Source organism: Artemia franciscana, unplaced genomic scaffold (assembly GCF_032884065.1).
Source record: "Artemia franciscana unplaced genomic scaffold, ASM3288406v1 Scaffold_1196, whole genome shotgun sequence".
In the NCBI taxonomy this organism is placed as follows: Eukaryota; Metazoa; Arthropoda; class Branchiopoda; order Anostraca; family Artemiidae; genus Artemia; species Artemia franciscana.
Window position 1 is genome coordinate 24,040 of NW_027062759.1, and position 23,865 is coordinate 47,904.

Consider the following 23,865-nt stretch of genomic DNA (forward strand, 5'->3'; position numbering starts at 1 on the left):
CTACGTCACTAAGGCTAGGAATAAGTCAAGATGAAAAGGTGACGCTGGGTAACGAAGAGATTGATCAAGTGGGCAGCTTCACTTAACTTGGCAGCATTATTAGTAAAGACAGAGGGAGCAGTGAAGATGTCAAAAGTAGACTAGCCAAGGCTCAGGGTGTTTTTTCATAGTTAAAAAAAAGTTTGGAATAATATGAAGATAAGTCTGCTAACCAGGATTATGCTATTGGAAGGTATAGTGATGACAGTGGTCAAATATGGCTCTGAAGCCTGGGTGATCCAAAAAGCGGATAAGGATTTACTAGATGTTTTCAAGAGAAATTGCCAACGGACTATTCTGGTTACCCGGCTGATAAACCGTCTTTCGAACATTAGATTGTACGAAAAAGGTTCATTCCCGCTTCCTAGGGCTATAATGAAAGAAAGGCTGAGATGGCTAGGGCACGTTCTGCGGATGAAGGATAACAGGTTGCCAAAGATTGTCCTTTTCGGACAACATTCTAGTACTAAATGGATAGCAAGTAGTCCTCGTCTGGAGTTGGAGGATGTCATAAAGAAAGATTTGAAGTAAATGGGAACTTCCGTAGAGAGTGTAAAGAGGGAGGCTTTGAATAGATTGGAATAGAGGAGGAGCGTGAGTAGCTGTTTAGGCCTCGTGCGGTTTGTACTGCAGTGAGTTGTTAGTCGTAGTAGTAGTAGCAATATTAAATAACCCGTTGCTTAATGAAAATTGAACCCCTTAAATTGTAAATTTACTTAGTATTTTTTTTTCTCTGTTTTAAGTCTCTTCATTTTTACTTTCATTTTTCCCATTGAACAAATAGGAATTGAATCCAAACATTCTATTTCTCATATTGCGCTTATATCTATCGGAATTTATGAAGAAAAGCGCGTACGATAAATTTGTTTTCAGTTTTCTCTGGACACTTAGTGCTTCATCTTGGTCCGTAATTGTCGGCGCTGCATATTGGTTGTATGTGTTGTGAAGTTTGTATTTTTTTTAAGGATCCGAAAAATCGATTTCACGCGTGTTATTTCAATATTAGGCGGTATGGCCATTTACGCATCACATTTTACCGGATTATGAACATTTCGAACTAGAATATCCTGTTTTTCGTTTTTTAGACAAGGTTGCTTAACTTCTTATTTTGTTTTATTGGGCGGTTCACCTACCTTCTTAATCACAGAGGTTGTATGTTTTTTCCGTTTAGGATTTAATGTTTGATCCTTCTCATTTTCTCGCAGTCGATCATTAGAAGAATTATTCTGATCAATTGATGGCCTAAAAATTACTTTTGATTAAATATCGCTCTCTGGAATTACCTAGTAAGGTTTTGTTGGATCTTTTATTGTTTTTCTACATTCTTGGCAATCTCCTTCTTGATCTGTTTCTACCATTAACTCCCAATTTCCAAACTTTCATCAAATATTCTCCAAACTTTCACTTGGTCGACACTTTCACTAAAGTGACGACAAAATTTTCACTTTTACGTCATTAATTGAGAAGTGCCTTAGTTGTCAAACGCCTCCCAATTGTTTTCCTTAAGAATAAGTCCATCAAAACGATCCATACAAAGGGGGATAGAACACAACCCTGCTTAACTACTGATTTAACACAAAACCAGCAGCTAACCTCATTTCCTACCTTAACCGCAGCAGCGTTTTTCTCGTACATAGCACTAATCACTTTAATGTATTTGTCTGGTATACCATACAAGGAAAAGACCTTTGATAAAGCTCTTCCATCAACAGAATCCAACACTTACTCATAATTTATAAAACTCCAGTTGCTCTCCACCACTTTAACTCTTAAAAGAAAACTAGAGCTTCCAATTTTCCGCCAAATTAGATTAATATCAAGAAAATATTACGTTTTCAGAGGGGGGGGGGGTAGCTGCCTTCCGATCACTTTGGCTCTCAAAAATGGCACTAGAACTTCTTATTTCCGATCCAATGAGCCCCTTTCGAAGTTTATACGACTACCCTTTCTATAAAACCTTAAATGCCCCCGGGCAAAATTTACAACCCTTGCCTCCAGGCTCTGGTGGTTTGTATCAACACCCAAGGCGCTGTTATATGATCGATGAGCTGTTTTGAATAAAAAGGTTATCTCAAAATTTGTATTGGATGCATTTTGGGAGAACACGACGTGTTGGCGGAGGGGGTATCTGATTACTGTTAACTTTGACTCTTAAAATAGGCACTAGAGCTTATAATTTCCGATCCACTGAGCTCCCTCCAAAGTATATACGATTAACTTTTCTATAAGAACCTTATACACCCTCAGGTAATATTTTACAACACTACCCTGGGGACTGTAGGGGGTTGTCATTCTCAAAGATATAATTTCACGACCCTTCAATTATACTGAACAAAATTACTTTCTCAAAATTTTAATTGGATGTATTTGGGGGAATGATGCACGTGGGGAGGGGTGTTATGGTTGCTCTGAAATTACTTTTGACTTTTAAAAGGGCAGTTCACAACTTCAAATCAAATAATCCCTATCTGAAGTTAGTACGACCAACCATTCCATAAAAGCCTTGTATCTAACCAGGGAATTACGTATAACCCCAGGGACGGATCTAGGGGGCATTAGGCCCCCCTGCCCCCCCCCCCCGATCTTTCTGGTGCCCTAATTCGCATTCCGTTCTTCTTCTTTTCTTTTTTACTCCTTATAAATGTATACTAGTCAATTTGATCAATTATTTATAGGTGGTTTACCCAATTAGGAACAAAAAGCAAAGCTTTCCTATGAATGTAAAGAGCAAAGTTGAAACTTAAACTGAACAAAAATTATTTTTCTTCAGCCAGTTCAGTATATATCTGCAAAATTGGCATAAAAATCTTTGATTGCTGCAGAAAATTTTCTACGATCATGGAACTTTCCCCGATTTCATGAAAATAGAAACGCCTGTTGAAGATAAAACTGGTATCTTCAACCAACACGTTTCATAATCATGGTAATACAGTTATAGCAATTTGTCTATTCACAATGACATATTGAAAATTACCCTTGTAGCTAAAAGTTCAAAATGGATAATAACAAAAATCTGGACACGAGCATAGAATGGATAAGAAACGAAAACTGATGGCCGAATGTGCAAGGGGGTCGAAGGATATTTCCTGATATATCGGTAAAATATCCGAAAATACCCGGAAATCGGAAGGTAGGTTTTGACTAATAATAAACCCCCCTCATCCCTCAAAAATCATTAATTTTAGTTTTGTGACAAATTAAATAGCAAATGGCCCAACAGGGCTTTTGTGTGAATACATCTATCTATCTATTTATTTTAACTATATAGATAATTTGGTTGAAATCAGAGGAATGAAAGAATTAAAAGCAATTTAGGCCTGGGACAGATACATGAGGTTTGGAGGGGGGCGACCCTCCTCCAAAGACACTTCTGGCACACTTATTCCTTTTTTTTCTTTTCTTTTTTTAGTCTTTTTTTAAAATAAACTTTTAAATTTGGTGCCCACCTCGAGTCAAATTGGCGCCCTTGGTTCAGCAGCTTCCTTACCCAAGATTTTGCTCTTGATCTGTTAGAGATTCAGACATGAAACTGCTCGCACCATCCGTTTACGAACCATTTCTCATAAAATTTTAAGATAAACCTCGTTTTCATGAAAAATTTATCATATTATTTAATTTTCTTGCTAGATCTTCATCTTCAGAATGTGTTTTCTTTTTTTCTTTTTATGGTAGATTTGTTTTATTCTGTTTCCTGTGACCCTGTCGATTTAGGGGATGGTGTCTGGGCTTCAATGATGGGGATATGACAAGGCGCCTTACAACATTAATTTATGTTAAGGAGTAATTTTTTTGAACTGTCCCTGTCTACTCCCCACTCAAAAAAATTCCTAATTTTAGTTTTGTGACTAATGAAAAAGCGAATGGCCCAATAGGGCTTTCATGTGATAAATCTGTCTATCTATTTACTTTAACTATATAGCTAATTTGGTTGAAATTAGACGAACAAAACAGTTAAAAGCAATTTGGGCCAGGAACAGATCCATGGGGTCGGGGGAGGGGGGGCTTGATCCTTACCCAAGATATTTTTGGCCCCCTTATTTTGTTCTTTTTTATTTTTTAATCTTTTTTTAAATAAAACTTTTAATTTGGTGCCCACCTCGAGTCACATTGGCGTCCTTGGTCCAGTCTTCCCCTTACTTAAGATTTTGCTCTTAATCTGCGAGAGATTCAGACAGACATGAAACTGCTTGCACGATCAATTTACGAATCATTTCGTCATAAAATTACAAGACAAATCTCGTTTTCAGGAAAAATTATTCATATAATTAAAATTACTTGCTAGATTTTCATCTTCAGATTGTGTTTTCTTTTTTTCTTTTTTTTGGTAGAATTTTTATTCTCTTTCTTAAGAGCCCATCGATTTAGGGTACGGTTTCTGGGAGTCATTGATAGGGGTATGATAAAGATGGGTCACGGGAGGGGAGACACATTATAAAAGGGGTTTTGGAAAATGATTTGGACATTTGATTTTGCCGAGTGGGATTTGGGAGAGCTAATTCACATGCACTATCTTATTCAGTTGCCTGTCATTAGTAAGATGCAGGGTAGAATACTATCTTGTTAGGACGAAGTCATAGTGGAATGTCGTCTATGTTATCCGAACATAATGTTGAAGTTAGAAACTGCCCAGATTGATAAGGTCATTGTAGGCTGGCTTATTCACAAGCATCAGTTTCCTCAAGCTCTATCGTCCCTGCAAGACAACTTGGAAGACTATTGAATTGTTTTTTTTTATTGCCCTTAGCTCCCTCCCTTTCGTCATTGACCACCCCGATATTAACCACATATTTTGTTTATTATTACCCGAAAATTATAGGGGGAAATAGATAATGACCATATCAGAAGGCACTGTAAGTATGAGTGCCAATAAGAACCTCAGCAATATATCGAGAACGGCAGGGAGATTTAATTTGAAACTTTCTCAGCTACTAGTACTCTTAGTAGAAGTCTACTTCTACTCTTACTATTTAGATAAATAAAAGAGTGTAAGTGTCTCCTGGTTGTCAAAAATTGTTTGGCAGTTATAATAAATTTTATTTTCCACAATAATTGATTTTTTGTTTCTTATCCAACTCTAAAGAAAAAAAAATAGTCTGGTCTACTCATTCAAAAAGTCTCACTGAAGCCATAGTAATTTATTCATCAAAAAATCTGCTCGCGTCTGTTGTTAATACGCATTTTACTGCTATAGGAAAATATTATTAGCTTTCAAAGAGGGTTCTAGGTCATTTTACATCAGTTCCAACCAGAATCACACAAACGAACTCGTCTGACGAAAGCATTATCTACACCTCTCCTATCATTATACTCGAATCATATTGGCACCCTTGGTCCAGTGCCCCCCCCCCTCAATATATTTCTCTAGATCCGCCCCTGTACAACCCTTGCTCCAGGACCCTGGGAAGGCATTGTTATATGTTTTTGGACTATTTTGAACACAAAAGGCTGTCTCATAATCTCAATCAGACACATTTAGTAAAAAGAGGGGTAGTCAGGGGGAGGCAAGGTAACCTGCATGACCTCTGACTCTGAAAAGGAAACTAGAGCTTCCAATACTCAACCAAATGGGCGACATTAAAGTCTATACAACCATCCCTTCCATATAAACTTTAAATGTTCCCGGGGCAAGCCTTACAGGCTTTACCCCCAGGCTCTGTTGGTTTGTATCAACCCCAAAAGCCTTGTTATATGATCTTTGGGATATTTTGAATAAAATAGCTATCTCGAAATTTCTATTGGATGCATTTTGGGAAAACACGACGTGTGGGGAGGGACAGGTAGCTGACCTCTGATCAAATGGCACTAGAACTTGTGATTACCAATCAAATTATTACCGCTACTACCACCCATTGTATAAAAACCTTATACGTCTCCAGGGCAACAAACCCTGTCCCTGAGGGCTCTAGGGTTGGAAACTGTGAAGACACAATTTCCGGACCCTTTAACAATGCTGAAAGGAATCAACAATGCTCAAAAATTGTTATTGGATGTGCTGGGGATATGATGGACGTGGGGAGGGGCGTTATGGTTACTCTCAAATCACTTTTGCCCCAAGACCATGAGAGTTTTGTGTAAACCCTGGAAACATTCTTATATGTTCTTTGGACTATTTTGAACAAAATGGTTATTTCAGAATTTCAATGAGAGACGTTTAGTGAAAAGAAAGTTAGTCGGGGGAGGAAAGAGAGTAGCTGCCCTCTATCACTTTTGACTCTCACGAGGGAAATAGAACTTCCAATGATTATTCAAATAAGCCTCCCCTAAAGTTTATACAACCACCCCTTGTATCTGAACTTTAAATACCCCCAGGGCATAACTTACAACCCATGCCCCCAGGCTCTTGGGGTTGGTTTCAACTCCAAAAGCCTTGTTATATAATCTTTGGACTATTTTTATTTAATGACTATCTAAAAATTTCTATAGGATTAATGTAATTGCCCTGAGGGCTATGGGGGGGGGAGTGTCATCCCCAAATACATAATATCTGGATCTTTCTATTACACAGAACAAAATAGCTATCTCAAAGTTTGATTGGACGTGTTTAGGGAAATGAGGGGTGTGGGGGTGGCTGGTTGCCCTCCAATCACTTTCGACTATTAAAAAGGCACTAGACCATTAAATTTTCAGTCAAATGAGCCCTTTTCGGAGTGCCTACAACAAATCCTTCCACGCGAAGTGCCCTGGTCAAAACAAACCAAAAAATAAATAAATAATAACACATTGTGCCAACATCCCCTTGTTTCTTGTAGACAGATAAATTAGTTAGACAATAGCTAAACAGTTAAATGATGACTCATCCTTGTTAAAAATGTATTTGTGCACACCAGTTTATCTGATATTCGATTAGGGGTAAAAGGGGTATTAGCTCAAACATTGGAGATTACGCTTGGGACCCTGTGAGCGTTTTGATTAGCTGGTTCTTGCAGGGGGTAAAAGGGGTATTAGCTCAAACATTGGAGGTTACGCTTTGCACCCTGTGAGCGTTTTGATTAGCTGGTTCTTACAGCTCAAACTCAATATGACTTTTATTTTGTCTTGTGACAAGAAGTTATTTTTCGGTACTTGTTATGAGTTTTATGTGAATATATAACGACGAAAACCACACTGCCTTTCCATCACAAACACCAAAAACAAGAAGAATGACAAGTTTTTCAAAACAGTCTCAGCATCCTTACCTCAGCGAAGTTCAACCAGGAATGATAAATAAATTATTATGAAACGAGGCAATTCATTGATGAACAGTTTTTCAAAACAGTCCCAGCATCCTTACCTCAGCGAAGTTCATTTTGAAAAACTGTTCATTTTAGTTTTATTGATTTTATCCTCTTATAAGTTGTTTTTTCTTATTTGTATTGCAGAGGACATCCCTTGGACATAGGGCCGAAATATTCATTCTAATTTGTTTCCCACTGTCTAAAAAAATCCCTATTGTTCTTCTTGCTTTTTGGTGTTTCCTGATGGGAAAGAAGAGTTTCCAGATTGTTGAGCTCAAAACCCATGGCACTTTGGGCAATTAACGTGGCACTTTCGTACTGAGGAAGAACTAGGCTTATCAGAACCCTACCAGTTGTTGGAAATCAGCAAGGGCAAGACACGTAGAAATCCGTAGCACGTTAGAGTTGATTATGACTGCTTGATCACATTGCTATATTCTATGGGCACTGACAGATTACTCTGGTTTCATTAGAGATCTCCAAATAGCGAATGTGGAGAAACAGACTTCCTCGCCAATACTGGTAGTAGGAAGAGGCTTTCCTTGCCAATCCAGGTGGCAAAGAGGCATCTGCCCCCCAATACTTAACTATTATCGTGTTTTAACACTGAGCGCTGTCTAAAGTTGATAGAAACAAATATACTACCTTATAAACTTAAATGCTTGCATAAGCTCATCACAGCGTTTTGGCAACTAATACGAACAAATTGGCCAACGATTCCTCAACCCCACATCCTGTTTAAACCTCCTGCTATGGCCACCTAGCAGAACTTCTAAAACAAGCATTTAACTACCCCATCCCGGCCAACTCTGATTACTTGATTCTTGAGAAGGTATGGGGGATGTCACCCATACTCATGTTAACCAGTTTTGGCTTTCGTTTCTTATTAATGGTGATTTGTGGTAGTTATAAGCTTTGAAGATAATCTTACTTTATTTCCGCTCATTTTTGGTTCTGTGGAGCTCTTTACTTTACTTTGAAAAACTTAATTTTAGGAAAAAGATGTTAAATTAATTCCAATAGAAGTTTATATATCAAGAATAGGCAATTGTCATAGCTTACAGACCTTGCCAGTATGGGGTTATTTTGACCCCAGAGTTATAGTTATTCCATCTTTGGACTACTGAGCAAAATTGGTTATATGAAAATTATTATCAGATGCATTTAGGCCAAAAAAGGCGATGGAAGGGGGTCACTTACCTTTTGGCCAATTTTGACTCTTGAAAAGCACACTAAAACTTTCAATTTCTAATTGAATGGCCCCCTTCCAAACTTTGCACAACCACTCCTTCCATATGAAATAATCTTGGGAAAAAGCAATAAACGAGAATACCTTAAAAACATTATGGCTCTTTACTATAGGCAACACCAGCAGAAAAATAAGAAATTTACAAAAAAACAGTTATTTTGTCATTGTATTCAATGACAATAATAACCATCAGCAGAACACAAAATAAATAACAGGGGTTTGAATCCCAAACAACAATCTTTTCTTGACCAGAGTAGGTGTAACGCCAAAGAACAAAAAGATAGTCTCATATTCAGAGCAACAAATAATTAATTCATGCTAAACTTTATAAACGTAATTGATTTTTTTAGTAATAAATAAAGAGCATAACTTTTGTACTTGTATTCTCGTATTGGATTTTCCTTTGCTTGCATCCTGATATCTATCATATCACAATCCAACTACAATAGACTTTGTTTTAACAAACACAACAAAATATGCCATGGAAACAAAAAGGTAAAACTAAAAGAACAGAAAAAAAACATTGACCATAAATTGGTTATTTTTTAGTTTTGTTTATGTGGCCTTGCTGTCACATACTGTTTCTCACAGAAACTTTTGCAGTGTTCTTTAAGGCTTGAAAAACTTGGTTTATACAATTATGGTTTGAGAAGCATAAAATTCAGCATCACAATGTTGTGCAGTGTTACACCACTATCCTGTTGTCAAGCAACCAAAAATTTGGTTACTATCTCCTATTGTAACATATAGGCCAGCACTCCCCCCCCCCTTTATAAAATTCATAACCCCTTGGAAATTCTTAAATTCAGGACTAAATTTCGCATTCATACCCCTTTAGTAAATTTCAAATTAGAAAAAGATTTAAAGTTAATTCTTATTGAATCTGGAATCTAGCAGTTATTCAATACTTTATTGGCTACGTGCCTTTAAACACAAGTCAAACAAACAGTAGAAATGTTTCTTTTTTCAACCAATCAAAATCAAGTCTATTAATGATTCATGTGAACCTTTGAACTCAAAGAGAAAATAATTCCTTTTTTGTCTCTTGGGAGTGGAAACTGGTTGTTTCAAGATTGGGAATACCAGTCGCATTGCGACATCTGCGGGAGAGGTCAACTGCACAGGTCGTCCCCCAAGTTCTTGTTTAGAAATCAAGTCTTGGACATATATTAGCTCGACACAGGCAGTTGGTAATTCAGTCTTATGATAGTCAAGTTCCAGAGTTCATGTGTACCCTTTCACGCTATAAATTATTGGAGTTGTTTTACTCAAAGTTGTATGCTGTAAGTAAATAAAATCTATTGTCTTTAATCATCTTTTGTCTATGTACTATTTGAATTGAATTCGCATTATTTGAATTAACAGGAGAATCCCTTTCTTACGACTTAGTAGATCCCTCGGACCTAAAGAACATTCTAAACAAGATAAAAACTCACTTAACATTTGGTCTCCACCTACCAGTAGAACCAGAAGTAGCTAACTTGTTCTTATATTATACCAAACTTAAGGTGCATATAACCGAAATTAATGAACAGCTCTTTGCAGTAGTCACAATTCCATTAATTAATCAACAATCTATATTTGACCTGTACAAAATATCTACTTTCCCCATTAACATAAAAGAGACAAACTCCTTCATGAGCATCATCCCGAAAGCGGAATATATGTTAATAGATCAAGACAGGAGAAAATACGCACTAGCAAATGCCCAAGAATTAAAGGAATGCGTGTCATTTAAAAATTTGCTCTGCCAACTAACATTACCTATATATAACGCGAAAATAGGATTATGCATGCTAGATTTGTTCCTAAGGGAATCACAGCAACAAAATATTCCCGACTCTTGTGAAGCCCTAATAGGAAGTATCAAAACAGAACCTTTCATTAATTTACGGAACGATTTATGGTTATTTACAGTACCTAAGAAAACGGTAGGAACCCTATCCTGCTACAGCAATACAGAAAAAATTGATCCCAGTTATCGAACCGAAATATTCACAACTATATCACGAACCGAAATATTCACCTCTAATCCCAACCAGCACTAACGTCATGAGCCCAAAAATAATAAACTTTCAAGGAATAAACTTGTCGTTCACAATTCCGAATATAAACAATAAGGAATCTAAGACATCCATATGGCCAAAAATAAAAAAGATTAAAGGTACAATGCAATTAACAAAAATAAAAGAAGCATTAGATTTGCAAATACCCTTAATCACTGACGAAGACCAAAGGTTGAAATACGTGGAGAGTCAATACGGATTATTCTCACCAAATTCATGGTATAATATTATAATCACTATATTCATGGTATTTCTTATTTCACTAACAATAAGAGCGCTACTAACAATTAACTATGGAAAACTCTTGAAGCGAAAAAAGATAAATAATGATATAATTGAGGCACAACAGATGCATCAATTAAACCCTACTGCTCCTGATGATATTTAAGCCATTTTACCAGGGAGGATGTGAGGATACAGGAAAGTTGAGAGGTCTTTTCCCGTACGTTAAGATCCTTTCCCTACTGTAGAGGATATTGTTGGTGTATAACAACTAAGAGGCTATGATGCAATATACTGTATTTTTTTTGGCATATACATCAAAAATACTCTTGGCGGAAAATCTTATGTAAATATAGACCTCCAACAAGCAGGAAAAATTCGTTCCTTTCTTTTCTTATGTGCAAGAGATTTAAGAGGTCGTCTCTTGTGATTTAACTACTCTATTTCCAAACTAAAAATATTCAAACTAATTTCCCTTTGAATTTTAAATAATATTACTGTTATGCAATTTTATGTTATTATTATGCAATTTTATGTTATAATAATGCTTCATAGTATCGTATCGTTAGTATCATTTTCTGTGTTGACAACATGATTCTGCTTGAAAATTTTTTATTACAGAATTTGGCATACTCTTGACATTGGCCGACGATACGTCATGGTCAAAAACTGGAAAACATCTATCATGATTTACCAACCGCCGAAGAATGCCCGAAAAACACGTCTGATTCAACCAGACAGCTATGACCCAAGTGACACCTCAAATAGCGCCATCTATCGTACTACAATCATTTTCATCTTTTTGACTGAACACCGTAGACTAGAGAAGACGTAACATCCAGCCAGCGGGTACAACCACAACATACCCACGAAGACACAATAGATGATGACCTAATTCAATATGGAAACCCAATATCAGCAACGTCACAGACCTAGATGAAGATTTAGAACAGAACATCCTAAATCCAAATTTTATACTTTTGTACTTAAACTGCTGGGGATAGGTGTTCCGGGTCCCACGCTTCCCATTTTTGTAAAAGCGTAAAAACAAGACAGACTTTACAATTGCTAAATTTTTAAGCAACAAAAACACTTAAAGGTGATAGATTAGAAAATGACATTATATTAGTTCAATCAGTAAATAGGGCAAGGACACGAAAATTGTGATTGGTGTGAAAATAATATACCAAAATAATAAGTGATGAACAACTTAAGTGCCAAATAGTGAATTAATAGTTTAAATTAAATAAAAGTACCAGTGATGGTTTTTTATATAAAGTTGTATATTCTTACACTTTATTGTTAGAATACCTGGGATCAATTGAAAATTAAATATAATAGATAAAATTGTTTATAATTCAAATTAAAACAAACAATTGGAACCAGGCATTCATGTGTAAACACAGTTAATGTCAAGTGCTGTCGTTATGTAATTTTTTTTTAAAGTGTTAGGTGCAGGATATATACAAGGTGTAGGAAAATATTTCTATAAATTTTAAACAATCATTATAAGGTTATGGAATTAGAATAAAATTTTTTAATAGACAATTCGAATTGAAAATGCAATGTTTAAAGATAGGGATTAATCTAATTGATGAGGGCATCAATTTACAACGGGAAAGGGGATATGTAACATATAGGCCAGCACCCCCTCCTTTTATAAAATTCATACCCCATTGGAAATTCTTAAATTCAGGACTAATTTCTCATTCATACCCCTTTAGTAAATTTCAAATTAGAAAAAAATTTCAAGTTAATTTTTATTGAATCTGGAATCTAGCAGTTATTCATTACTTTATGGGCTGCGTACCTTTAAAAACAAGTCAAACAAAAAGTAGAAATGTTTCTTTTTTCAACCAATCAAAATCAAGTCTATAAATGATTCATATGAACCTTTGAACTCAAAGAGAAAATACTTCCTTTTTTGTCTCTTGGGAGTGGAAACTGGTTGTTTCATGATTGGGAATACCAGTCGTATTGCAACATCTGCAGGAGAGGTCAACTGCACAGGTCGTCCCCCAAGTTCTTGTTTAGAAATCAAGTCTTGGACATAGATTAGCTTGACACAGGCAGTTGGTAATTCAGTCTTATGATAGTCAAGTTCCAGTGTTCATGTGTACCCTTTCATGCTATAAATTATTGGAGTTGTTTTACTCAAAGTTGTACGCTGTAAGTAAATAAAACCTATTGTCTTCAATCATCTTTTGTCTACGTACTACGGCATCAGGTACAGTTCCTCTAGTCTTCAGGTACGATCCCAAGGGAATCTATACTATTTAGGAGACCTCGAATATCACTGAGATGATTCTGTCTCCCAAGTTACTGGGGATTATCTACGGAGCCTTTTTATTCTGTTAACAATTTAGCTCCCATATCTCATATCAACATTAAACTACCAAGGCTTAGAAAAGTCCCAAGTACCTCATAGCACAACTCCCCTGTAAGAAAAACTCACAACAACTTCCCTCTTAAATTATATTTCACCAACCCCCCCCCGTAGCACTATAACTGACTATAAAATCCTTTAAAGCTCTTTTTTTAAGAAGAAATCATTCCCATTCAGACTTGTCAAATCCTAATGAAGTAAATATTTTCTTTTGCACCACTCTCAACATTTGACTTTTACCTAAAAACAAAAAGACTAACCTACACAAATAAGCCAACTTGATGCTTGCCAAGGTTCTATTCTGGCATTACATTAGAGAGGTTACAAAGTGATTAGATCAAAAGCAAATATAAAAATCAAAGAAATAAGGTGCATTTGATAATGGTGAAATGTGACTTTTGATTTTTATTGAAGTAGGTCCTATTCATCACTTTTCACAAATTAAACAGCTTTATGATTGAGCAATGATTGACTCTACTAGTAATTTGATGACAAGTTTTAAATCTAGAACTAAATTGAACACAGTGAAAATTCTACTGATACTTTGAGACATTATTTTGTCAATTGCTTATTAAAAAAAGCTGTTTAATTGTCTAAAGTGATGAAGCAAAGAAATGTCTGATTCTAGTCAATAAAAGAGACTATATTTGGCAGGAGTAGATCCAGGAGGCCTGGCACTTCCCCCTTAGATTTTTTGGTGCCCTCATCATATCTTCTTTTACTCTTTTTTTTTAACTAAACCTCTCATTTGGTCAATTATTGTTGTCCTTGTCATATTGCCCTCCTCCTTCTCTCAAAATTTTGGTCTAGATCTGGATTTGGTAGTAAGCATTTAATGGGTGTGTAAATCTGAGGTCATTTTGATGTAAGATATGCCTTTTAAATTAGCTAGGCCTACAATATCCATAAAAATTACATTTGAATATTATCAAAGAAACCGTTTTTCTTACATTATAAATTAGCTTTTGATCTAATAACAATGGAGACCATGTAACCTAATGCCTGAATATAGTCTTGGCATACTTAAAGTTTGCTTACTTATGTAGCTTGGCCTTTGTTTTTAAATAGCAGTCTTATGTCAGCATTGAGCAAAGATTAGCAAGAGCAAATGTTTGCTAGATCAGATTTAGGAAAATCCTCTTAATCATATTTACATATTTGCTTCAAGCAATGCTGTTTGAATGGGGAGTTGGGCACTATCAAAAAGTATTTCCCCTTTTCTTTTGTTTGGCATGTTATATCATTGGAAAATTCTTAAAGAACAAAACCATAACCCTCTGTTCAAATGGTAATGGTACATTCTACTAAGGGGTGGTATTTACCCTAAACTATACCACTAAGAAGAGACAACAAATAATCCTTACCAATGACAATCTGTGTCATAATTCAATCATTTCCTGGCGATTCTAGAAACACCTCTTTTTTGGGTTTTCTTGTATTCTTTTTTCTTGTGCAACAATAGTAAATTGAGCCAAGACAAGCCAAAGCAATTAGTAATTTTTATTTGTGATATTTGAAAGCAGAAGAAAGTTTTTCCACTAGAGTAGAACCTCTATTCATGTCTATAGGCTCTAGTCTTTGATGTTTAAACAGCAAATAGCTCTGTTTGATGGGTTCCAAAACAGAGAATAATTTCTGAATTATGGAAGAGCCACACTTCATGCACACATGTGTAACTGCTTCATATATGAACAATGCTTTCTGTTTGCATTGATCAAAAACAGAGAATCTCTTCTGCATTAAATAAGAGTCATCACTCATGTTCATGTGCGTATATGTTTGATATATGGGCACCAATTTCAGTTTGCATAGTTCAAAAATAGAAGAAAACCACTGTGAATTATGGCTTGAAGAGCCATAATTCAAGTCCACAACTGTCAATGTTTGATATATGAACATCAGTTTTTGCTTACATTGCTCAAAAACAAAAGAAAGCATCTGTATTAGAGAACAGCCATAATGTACACATGTTCCTTTCATTGGTTGATACATGTACAAGAATATATGTTTGGTGTCTTCAAAAACATACGATAATTTTTGCAATAGGTCGATTATCCATGTCTTTGCCAGTCATTTTTTTTTTGGTTTTGTTTTTAAATATTATACTTGGAACACACTTGAGCCACGTTTTATGTGAGAATAGTTTCAGTTCGGGCTACTGTTTCCAGTCTTGTTTCGCATAATTCCGTTTTATTTGAGCCTTCGTTTTATTTCGTTTCGGTGCTGCCTTTGACAAATAAAACGCTGGAAAAGAACTAGGCCAATTACTAGTAAAAGTTTAAAACGAACAACTTAAAACGAACAGAAATTACTCCGTGTATGACAGGAGCTGTTCCCTCCTCAACGTCCCGCTTCTTTCCATAAGCCATAGGTAGCATTAGGACCAGAAAATGACTTCAGAGAATGACATATTAACCTTGGTGGTTGAAAATTTACTCCACTAGTTTGGCCACTTACGTCAGTCCGCCACAATTATTCTAAAAACAATTATAGTCAAGAGATGAATGTATACATTCATCTTCTACATTATAAACATTTTAGCTATACAATATATTAGAAACACTAATAAATTATGTCAATTTTAACGACAAGTGTAACACTAATACAGTACATCATTTAAACTTATAATTCTAATAAACATCCCAGTACAGACATTTTACGAACACATGGTGAAACTAAGGATTGGCCATCTACTGTGTGAAAACTAAAGGTACCAAACAGTTTTACAACTTTTCTTTTTAATATTTCACATTGGGCATCGTATTTTACAGGATTTTATAACATGGTGGGCATCTTCATATACATTACAGGCACTACAGCTATGGAGATCAACCAAATTCTATGGTTGATGGTATTCAAAGGAATTGCATTAACTTTTATTTGGCCAGATATAATTCAAAATATAGTTGTTGCAATTTTTCTTTCACTGTGAATCAGGTTCAATGGGGGAGGCTTAAATTCATATAGATTCAAGATGGTGTTTGAAGAACTTCTTAGAAAATCAGCTTTTTCATCTTCTGGTGAGTGGGTCTCATAACCCTGAATATATTCACTTATAGATAAATTTTCCTTTAAAGTTTAACCATTGCTACTAGACCATTTTATAAGCTGACTCATATCCAAGAATAACTACATGGGCTGGAACCGAGGTGTATTGCACTTCAAAGCCATGTTTTGGCAAATCATCCACTACTATTTGAATCTATGTAGCCATTTCTTTGGCACAATTTTGTTTCACAGCTAAATAGTTTTTCACGGACAGAATTTAATCCTGTTAACTAATTCACCCCACCAGAATTAGATATCGTCCGTGAAACCCCTTATAATAGTTGAAAAACATTTAAGCATTGCAAATAATGGATAATTTCTAAATTCTTCTAAATAAATCTTATCGTACGTCTCTTGTTGTTTTTAAAAACTCAGTGCTTATTCCGCTTTGATTAATTGTCCAAGTTTTTTGATCTAAAAGTTCTCTGTATTCAGTAACCTATTGAGAACGACAATTTAAGAAGTATCAGTCCAAGAAGATAAGGAGCTTTGTTTGAGAAAAAACACAGCTGTGTCAACCAAATGCAACATTCAAAAATAAGTGAATTGGAAACTGACCAAACACATGCTGAAAAGGATCCAGAGTGAAAACCATGTGCCAGCCATTTCAAGGAAGGAAAGGTTTACGAATTGTACATAAATCTGTGTGTCATTCCACCAAATTTTATAAATTTTAGAGTTTGAAGTTTGCTTTTACCATTTACCATTGATTGATCATTTGATTCTTATACCTTGACTTGATTTGATTTTTATACTTTGACTTGATTTTTATACCTTGACTTGATTTGAACCCAGACATGTCAAAAAACACAAGGAACTAGCAGCCACCAAACAACTACAGCCTTGGGGATATCAGAAAAACCACAAGAGCTACCACTCCCCTGCCCCCATTGCTGGGCCAGCAAAAGCCTAATAGCAGTACAATACACAAAAATGCAACAAATCTAGGTGTTATCCAAAGAAATGTTAGCAGTCTAAATGACGACAGAAGTCCCCCCTTCTCAGCAGTAGTTCTTTCCCCTGAAACTCAAGCTGTGTGTGACCTAGTCAAAACAGTGGATGACAATGTGCAAAAACTAACCCTGGACCTTGCCAACATAAGACATGAACTGGACACCAAACCAAGTATGGATGACGTTCGAGGTTATATTGATAGAGCATATCTCCACCTTCACCAAAGACTTGAGGCACTTGACCATGCTTCATCCAACTCAGGTGCCACTTTTGAGCAAATGAAACAGTAGGTTCGAGATGAAATCCTTGCAGCTGGCAAAAAGCAAAAGGACAACATAGTTGTAAGAAATTTGCCTGAACCGGCAGTAAGTGAGAAAAAGACAGCTGAACAGAGTGCAAAACTGGAAATACAAACTGTTGGAAAAATTGGTCCAGGAACAGCTGGGTCGAGACAAACTGAGACTCATCAGAGCAATCAGGCTTGGCCCAAGAAGCACAGCAAATGAAGCCAGAAGTAGCCGTGGCAGGTACCCTCCAATCCTGACTCAGCTTGTACCTAGACAACAACAACTCAGAAACCAAATCTTAAGCAAATAATATGAGTTGAGGGAAAACCTAACCATATTCTTCAAAAATGATTTGCTCCGGACGTTGCTGACCTAAGTTAAGCTTAAGTTTTCTCAATGTAAGCTAAAAGAGCAGGAAATATACATCGACGGCTATAGCTTCTGTAGCTATCTAGAAGACAACAGGAGAGGGTGCCCCATCTACACTAAAAATGACCTATCTACGCAAAAACTGGATCCACCAAAGACGAATACCATTGAAGCCATCGGAGTCACAGCTCACACAAATGCAGACCCGATAAATCTGATATGTGCATACAAATTAAGCCAGCCTATATCAATAACAGACATAAATACCCCGCTCAGGGAAAATACCAGCGCAAAGGGAGATCTCTACTGTATGGGTGATTTCAACCTACCTAAACTGAAGTGGACCTCAACAGAAAGCTCAAACCACCCCTTTGTTGAATTGATACAAGATCCTTTCTTGAAACAGCACGTAGCCAAATCAACACGTTACAGAGAGGGTCAGACTGAAAACATACTGGACTAGATGCTGCTAACAAATCCTGACAGCATATTAGACGTAAAGCACCTGCGTCCCCTTGAGAAAAGTGACCACTGCTGTCTTATGACAACAATTAGTGTGCCAAGCTCAACCAAACGCTTCCAATGTAGCAAACGGGAATACGCCTGTGTTGACTCCCAGAAGTACAGAGAAGAAATACAGGCTGTTGACTGGGAATTGACTAAGTCGCAGAAAGCGTCGATGAAAAAATGGCCATCTTGAAGGATGTCATTGGACGGCCTCTCGATTCTGCAACAAATTGGAAGGAAAAACTTGCTCCAAAAACCTTTCCCAGACTAGACTCCAAGATAAAACGGCTCATCAACAGGAAATCTAGAAAGTTCAAGAAATGGAAGAAGACGGGTTTAATCTCAGACAATGAAGAATGCAGAGGTGAAAAATTCAGTTCGAAGTTCTTCAAGAAAGATAACAAGAGCAACTGAAAGGAAGATACCATCTGAAGCCAAAACAGCCCCCGAAAATTTTGAAAGCATGTAAACTCCAAAATCACTTTTCGCCATGGGGTGCCTGACCTGGTCAATAAGGATGGTGACACTGTATGAAAGGGCAAAGAAAAAACGTAACTCCTCAACGACTTCTTCAGCTCCGTCTATACATCCCAGACAGCCACACAAACCGAGACAGCTGCCAGAAATAGCCCCACAATAGCCCCAGTATTAATGAGATCCAAAGTACCCCAGCACATGTTCTGAACCAACTGAACAAACCGAAGCCTGACAAGTCTCCTGGACCAGATTGCATCCATGCCAAATGGCTGACTGAAGGAAAACAAGAACTTAAAGAGCCCATCTTGCATATATTTAAGCTCTCAGTATAGCAGGGGAAACTACCTATTGATTGGAAGACAGCTACAGCAACCTCAATCTTCAAAAAAAGGTTCAAAAACCAAACCTGAGAATTACAGACCTACCAGCTTGACAAGCCTGGTCTGTAAACTCATAGAGGGAATCCTTAGAAATGGCATCATTGAACATGTACTGGAAAATAAGCTGATCAACCCAAACCAATAAAGCTTTCTACCGAGAAAGGGCACCACCACTGCACTTCTTGAAGGCTTGAATTATTTATTGATTTTCTTTATTTCCCTCAAAAAATGAGGAGTAGGCTACAATATAAATATAAAGAAAAGACAAAGGATAACACTTACAATCAAACAACATCAAATATTGATCAAACACTCAAAAAGAAAAAAAAGAAGCAAAAACACTGGACGGAAATCCAGACTGGACTGGATAGAGAATGACTGGACGGAAGCCATTGAGAGTGGAAAGTCTGTTCTTGCAGTATTCTTTGATGTGGAAAAGGCCTTTTATTCAGTTCCCCACTCTGAATTACTAAACCAGATCAAAATCTTCAACCTGACATCCTCCATTACCACCTGGATAGAGGATTTTCTCAAAAGTCGATCCCAGCAAACAAGAATAAATGGAATCTTCTCTGAGCGAATTCACGTAGAGCGGTGTCATCCAGGGCAGCACCCTCGGGCTCACACTGTTCCTACTCCATATAAACTGCCATCACAGGGCTAAGGAGCCCCCACAAAATCTATCTATCAAACAGTTCGTGGTAACGAGCTGTACATAAGGAACGACCCGGCCCAATAGTAAACAAAACTCTAAAACACGGATTTTGATACTAAAAGATACATCAAAAGAACTGGATTTTCATGCTGATTCTGAATATAAAAGTTTCATCAAATTTAGTCTTGGTCATCAAAAGTTACGAGCCTGAGAAAATTTGCCTTATTTTGGAAAATAGGGGGAAGCATCCCCCAAAAAATCATAGAATCTTAACGAAAATCACACCATCGCATACGGCGTATTAGAAAACCCTGTGGCAAAAATGTAAAGCTCCTATCTACAAAAATGTGGAATTTCGTATTTTTTGCCAGAAGACAAATCACGGGTGCGTGTTTATTTGTTTGTTTGTTTTTTTTTTTTTTTTTTTTTTCCAGGGGTCATCGTATCGACTAAGTGGTCCTAGAATGTCGCAAAAGGGCTCATTGTATAAGAAATGAAAAGTTCTAGTGTCCCTTTTGAGTGACCAAAAAAATAGGAGGGCATCTAGGCCCCCTCCCACGCTCTTTTTTTCACAAAGTCAACGGATCAAAATTTTGAGATAGCCATTTTGTTCTGCATAGTCAAAAACCCTAATAACTATATCTTTGGGAATGACTTACTGCCCCACAATCCCTAGGGTAGGGGCTATAAGTTACAAACTTTAACCAGTGTTTAAATGCAGTAATGGTTATTGGGAAATTTTTAGACGTTTCCAGGGGGATTTTCTTGGTTTGGGGGTGGGGTTGAGGGAGGAGGCTATGTGGGAGGATCTTTCCTTGGAGGAATATGTCATGGAACAAGAAAAATTCAATGAAAAGGGCGCAAGATTTTCTAGCATTACTATAAAAAAATGGATAAATTAAATATGAAAACGTCTTTTCAATTGAAAGTAAGGAGTGTCATTGAAACTTAAAACTAACAGAGATTATTACGCATATGAGGGGTTCTAAAAATACTTTAGCATAAAGAGCGAGGTATTTAGGAGGAGATAAATACCTCGCTCTTTATGTTAAAGTATTTCTAGTAATTTCAACTATTTATTCTACGGCCTTTCTGATTCAGGGGTCATTCTTAAAGAATTGGGACAAAACTTAAGATTTAATGTAAAGAGCTAGGTATTAACGAGGGTACAAACCTCCTTGTATACATAATAAAAATATAAGAATATAAAAGTTTGTTACGTAAGTTAATTCTTAAGTTACGTAAATTTTTTAATAATAAAACGTTCGCTAAAAATTTAAAGTTCTAGTTGCCTTTTTAAGTAATGGAAAAATTGGAGGGCAACTAGGCCTCCTTCCCCACCTCTTATTTCTCAAAATTGTCTGATCAAAACTAAGAGAAAGCCACTTGGCCAAAAAAAAAAAATTAATATACTAACTTCATTTTAATAGTTTATATGCGGAGAGCCAAAATCAAACATGCATTAATTCAAAAACGTTCAGAAATTAAATAAAAAAAACTAGTTTTTTTAACTGTAAGTAAGGAGCGACATTAAAAAATAAAACGAACAGAAATTACTCCGTATGTGAAATGGGTTGTCCCCTCAGCAATCCCCTCAGTAATTGTTATAAAAAGTAGAATTGTGGCAAAGAGTCAAACTTTAGCGTAAAGAGCGAGGGATTGTGGAGGAGACAACCCATTTCATATACGGAGTAATTTCTGTTCGTTTTAAGTTTTAATGTCGCTCCTTACTTTCAGTTAAAAAAACTAGTTTTATTTTTTTATTTAAAGTTCAGTATCTCAAAACACAAAATATAAGCAAGTCAGATCATTACACGGCACTGAACATCCCGAAATATTTCTTAATTTAAGAAATTACGCGTAATTATCCATAGTCTAGAGGTACGGATTAGTATTGTCTCTCTCCCACAGAGTAGAACTTCTAAAAATAGAGATTATAGTTGAAGTAAGATGCCCCCAAAAAGAAGACTCGATCCTCTTGAGTAATTAATAATAATGAAGACTAATAGAAAAAAAATTTATCGCTAGAACTACGAATAAATTAAAAGAACATATAACTGCGCCAATAATAAAAATAGTTAAGAGGAATCACCTTGAAGAATAGGCTATATATATTAATTAATTCCTGCTTCCTGACATACCATAGCTCGCTAAACTAAAATTCCTAAATGCATTAATCATTCTTAACAAAGTCAAGCCTTATCAAGGTCTGACAAAGAATAAACAAAAAAGACAAAAACAGTTTTATCTGTAGTAGAAAATAGAAATGACGTTATTAAGAGTGACTACAATTATCAGTACTGTCACAACACGTTTAATACTTTTTTTTAGATATTGCACTTAAATATACACAAATATATATATATATATATATATTATATATATATATATATATATATATATATATATATATATATATATATATATATATATATATATATACATATATATATATATATATATATATATATATATATATATATATATATATATATATATATATATATATATATATATATATATATATATATATATATATATATATATATACATATATATATATATATATATATATATATATATATATATATATATATATATATATATATATATATATATATATATATATGTATATATATATATATATATACATATATATATATATATATATATATATATATATATATATATATATATATATATATATATATATACATATATATATATATATATATATATATATATATATTATATATATATATATATATATATATAGATATATATATATATATATATATATATATATATATATATATATATATATATATATATATATATATATATATATATATATATAAAAAAACAAGTTTTTCTAACTGAAAGTAAGGACCGACATTAAAATTTAAAACGAACAGATATTACTTCGTATATGAAAGGGGCAGCTCCCTCTTCAACGCCCCGCTCTATACAGCTAATTTTATATTTTTTTTAAAGCAAAGCTGTGAGAAAGAGTCGAACTTTAGCGTAAAGAGCGAGGTGTTGAAGAGGGAGTAGCCCCTTTCATATACGAAGTGTTTTCTGGTCGTTGTAAGTTTTAATGTCACTCTTTACTTTCAGTTAAATAAAACTTGTTTTTTTATTTAATTTCTGAACGTTTTTTAGTTAATCCATGATTTGATTTCGGCTCTACGCAGATGAATAATTAAAACGAAATTTGTATATTTATATATTTGGATAAATGGCTTTCCCATAGCTTTGATCGAACGACTTCGAGAAAAAAGGAGGGGGGAGGAGGCCCAGCTGCTCTCCAATTTTTTGGGTACTTAAAAAGGCAACTAGAAGTTTTAGTTTTTTACGAACGTTTTCATTAGTAAAAGATATACTTAATTTACGAACTAGCTTACGTAACAAACTTCTATATTCGTATGTTTTATTACGTATATGAGAGGGCTCGCCCACTTGTCAGTACCTCGCACTTTACACTAAAGCTTAAATTTTTTCTTAATTCCTTAAAAATGACCCCTGAATCACAAAGGCCGTAGAATAAATAGTTGAAATTACTAAAAATACTTTATCGTAAAGAGTGAGGTATTATGAGGAGGTGAACCCCTTATATGCGTAATATTTTCTGTTCGTTTAAGTTTTAATGCTGCGCCTTACTTTCAGCTGAAAAAACTTTTTCATAATTATTGTTTCATTGTTTTTTTTAAATAATGCTAGAAAATGCTGCGCCCACTTCATGGAAATCTTCTTCCCCCATGACAAATTCCTCCCATGGAAAGTTTCCCCAACATAACCCACTCCTCTCAACCGAAAAATCCCCCTGAAAACAAGTATACACTTCCCAATAACCATTACTATATGCTAATACTGGTCAAAGTTTGTAACTTGCAGCCACTCCCACGGGGACTGTGGGGGAGCAAGTCGTAGTAGATACGTAGTAGACGTAGTTATAAGGTTTTTCAAATATGCTGAATAAAATGGCTATCTCAAAATTTTGATCCGACGACTT

At 35.5% G+C, this 23,865-nt stretch overlaps 1 protein-coding gene across 6 annotated transcripts in view; it reads right to left on the reverse strand.

The window, feature by feature from the left end:
- The window catches only part of LOC136042375 (uncharacterized), a 41,739-nt gene that overhangs the window by 9,083 nt on the left and 8,791 nt on the right, over positions 1-23,865 (reverse strand). Inside the window, exons 1-2 of one of the 6 annotated variants that reach the window (XM_065727352.1) lie at positions 21,946-22,060; positions 14,541-15,420 (exon numbers count right to left, since the gene is read on the reverse strand). The exons of 1 other annotated variant lie outside the window; for it this stretch is intronic. The gene's annotated coding sequence lies outside the window, so the exon portion shown is untranslated. Of the gene's footprint in view, positions 1-14,540; positions 15,654-21,945; positions 22,061-23,865 lie in introns of those variants that run through there. 4 more of the 6 variants (XM_065727350.1, XM_065727349.1, XM_065727351.1 and 1 more) reach the window with 4 other exon arrangements.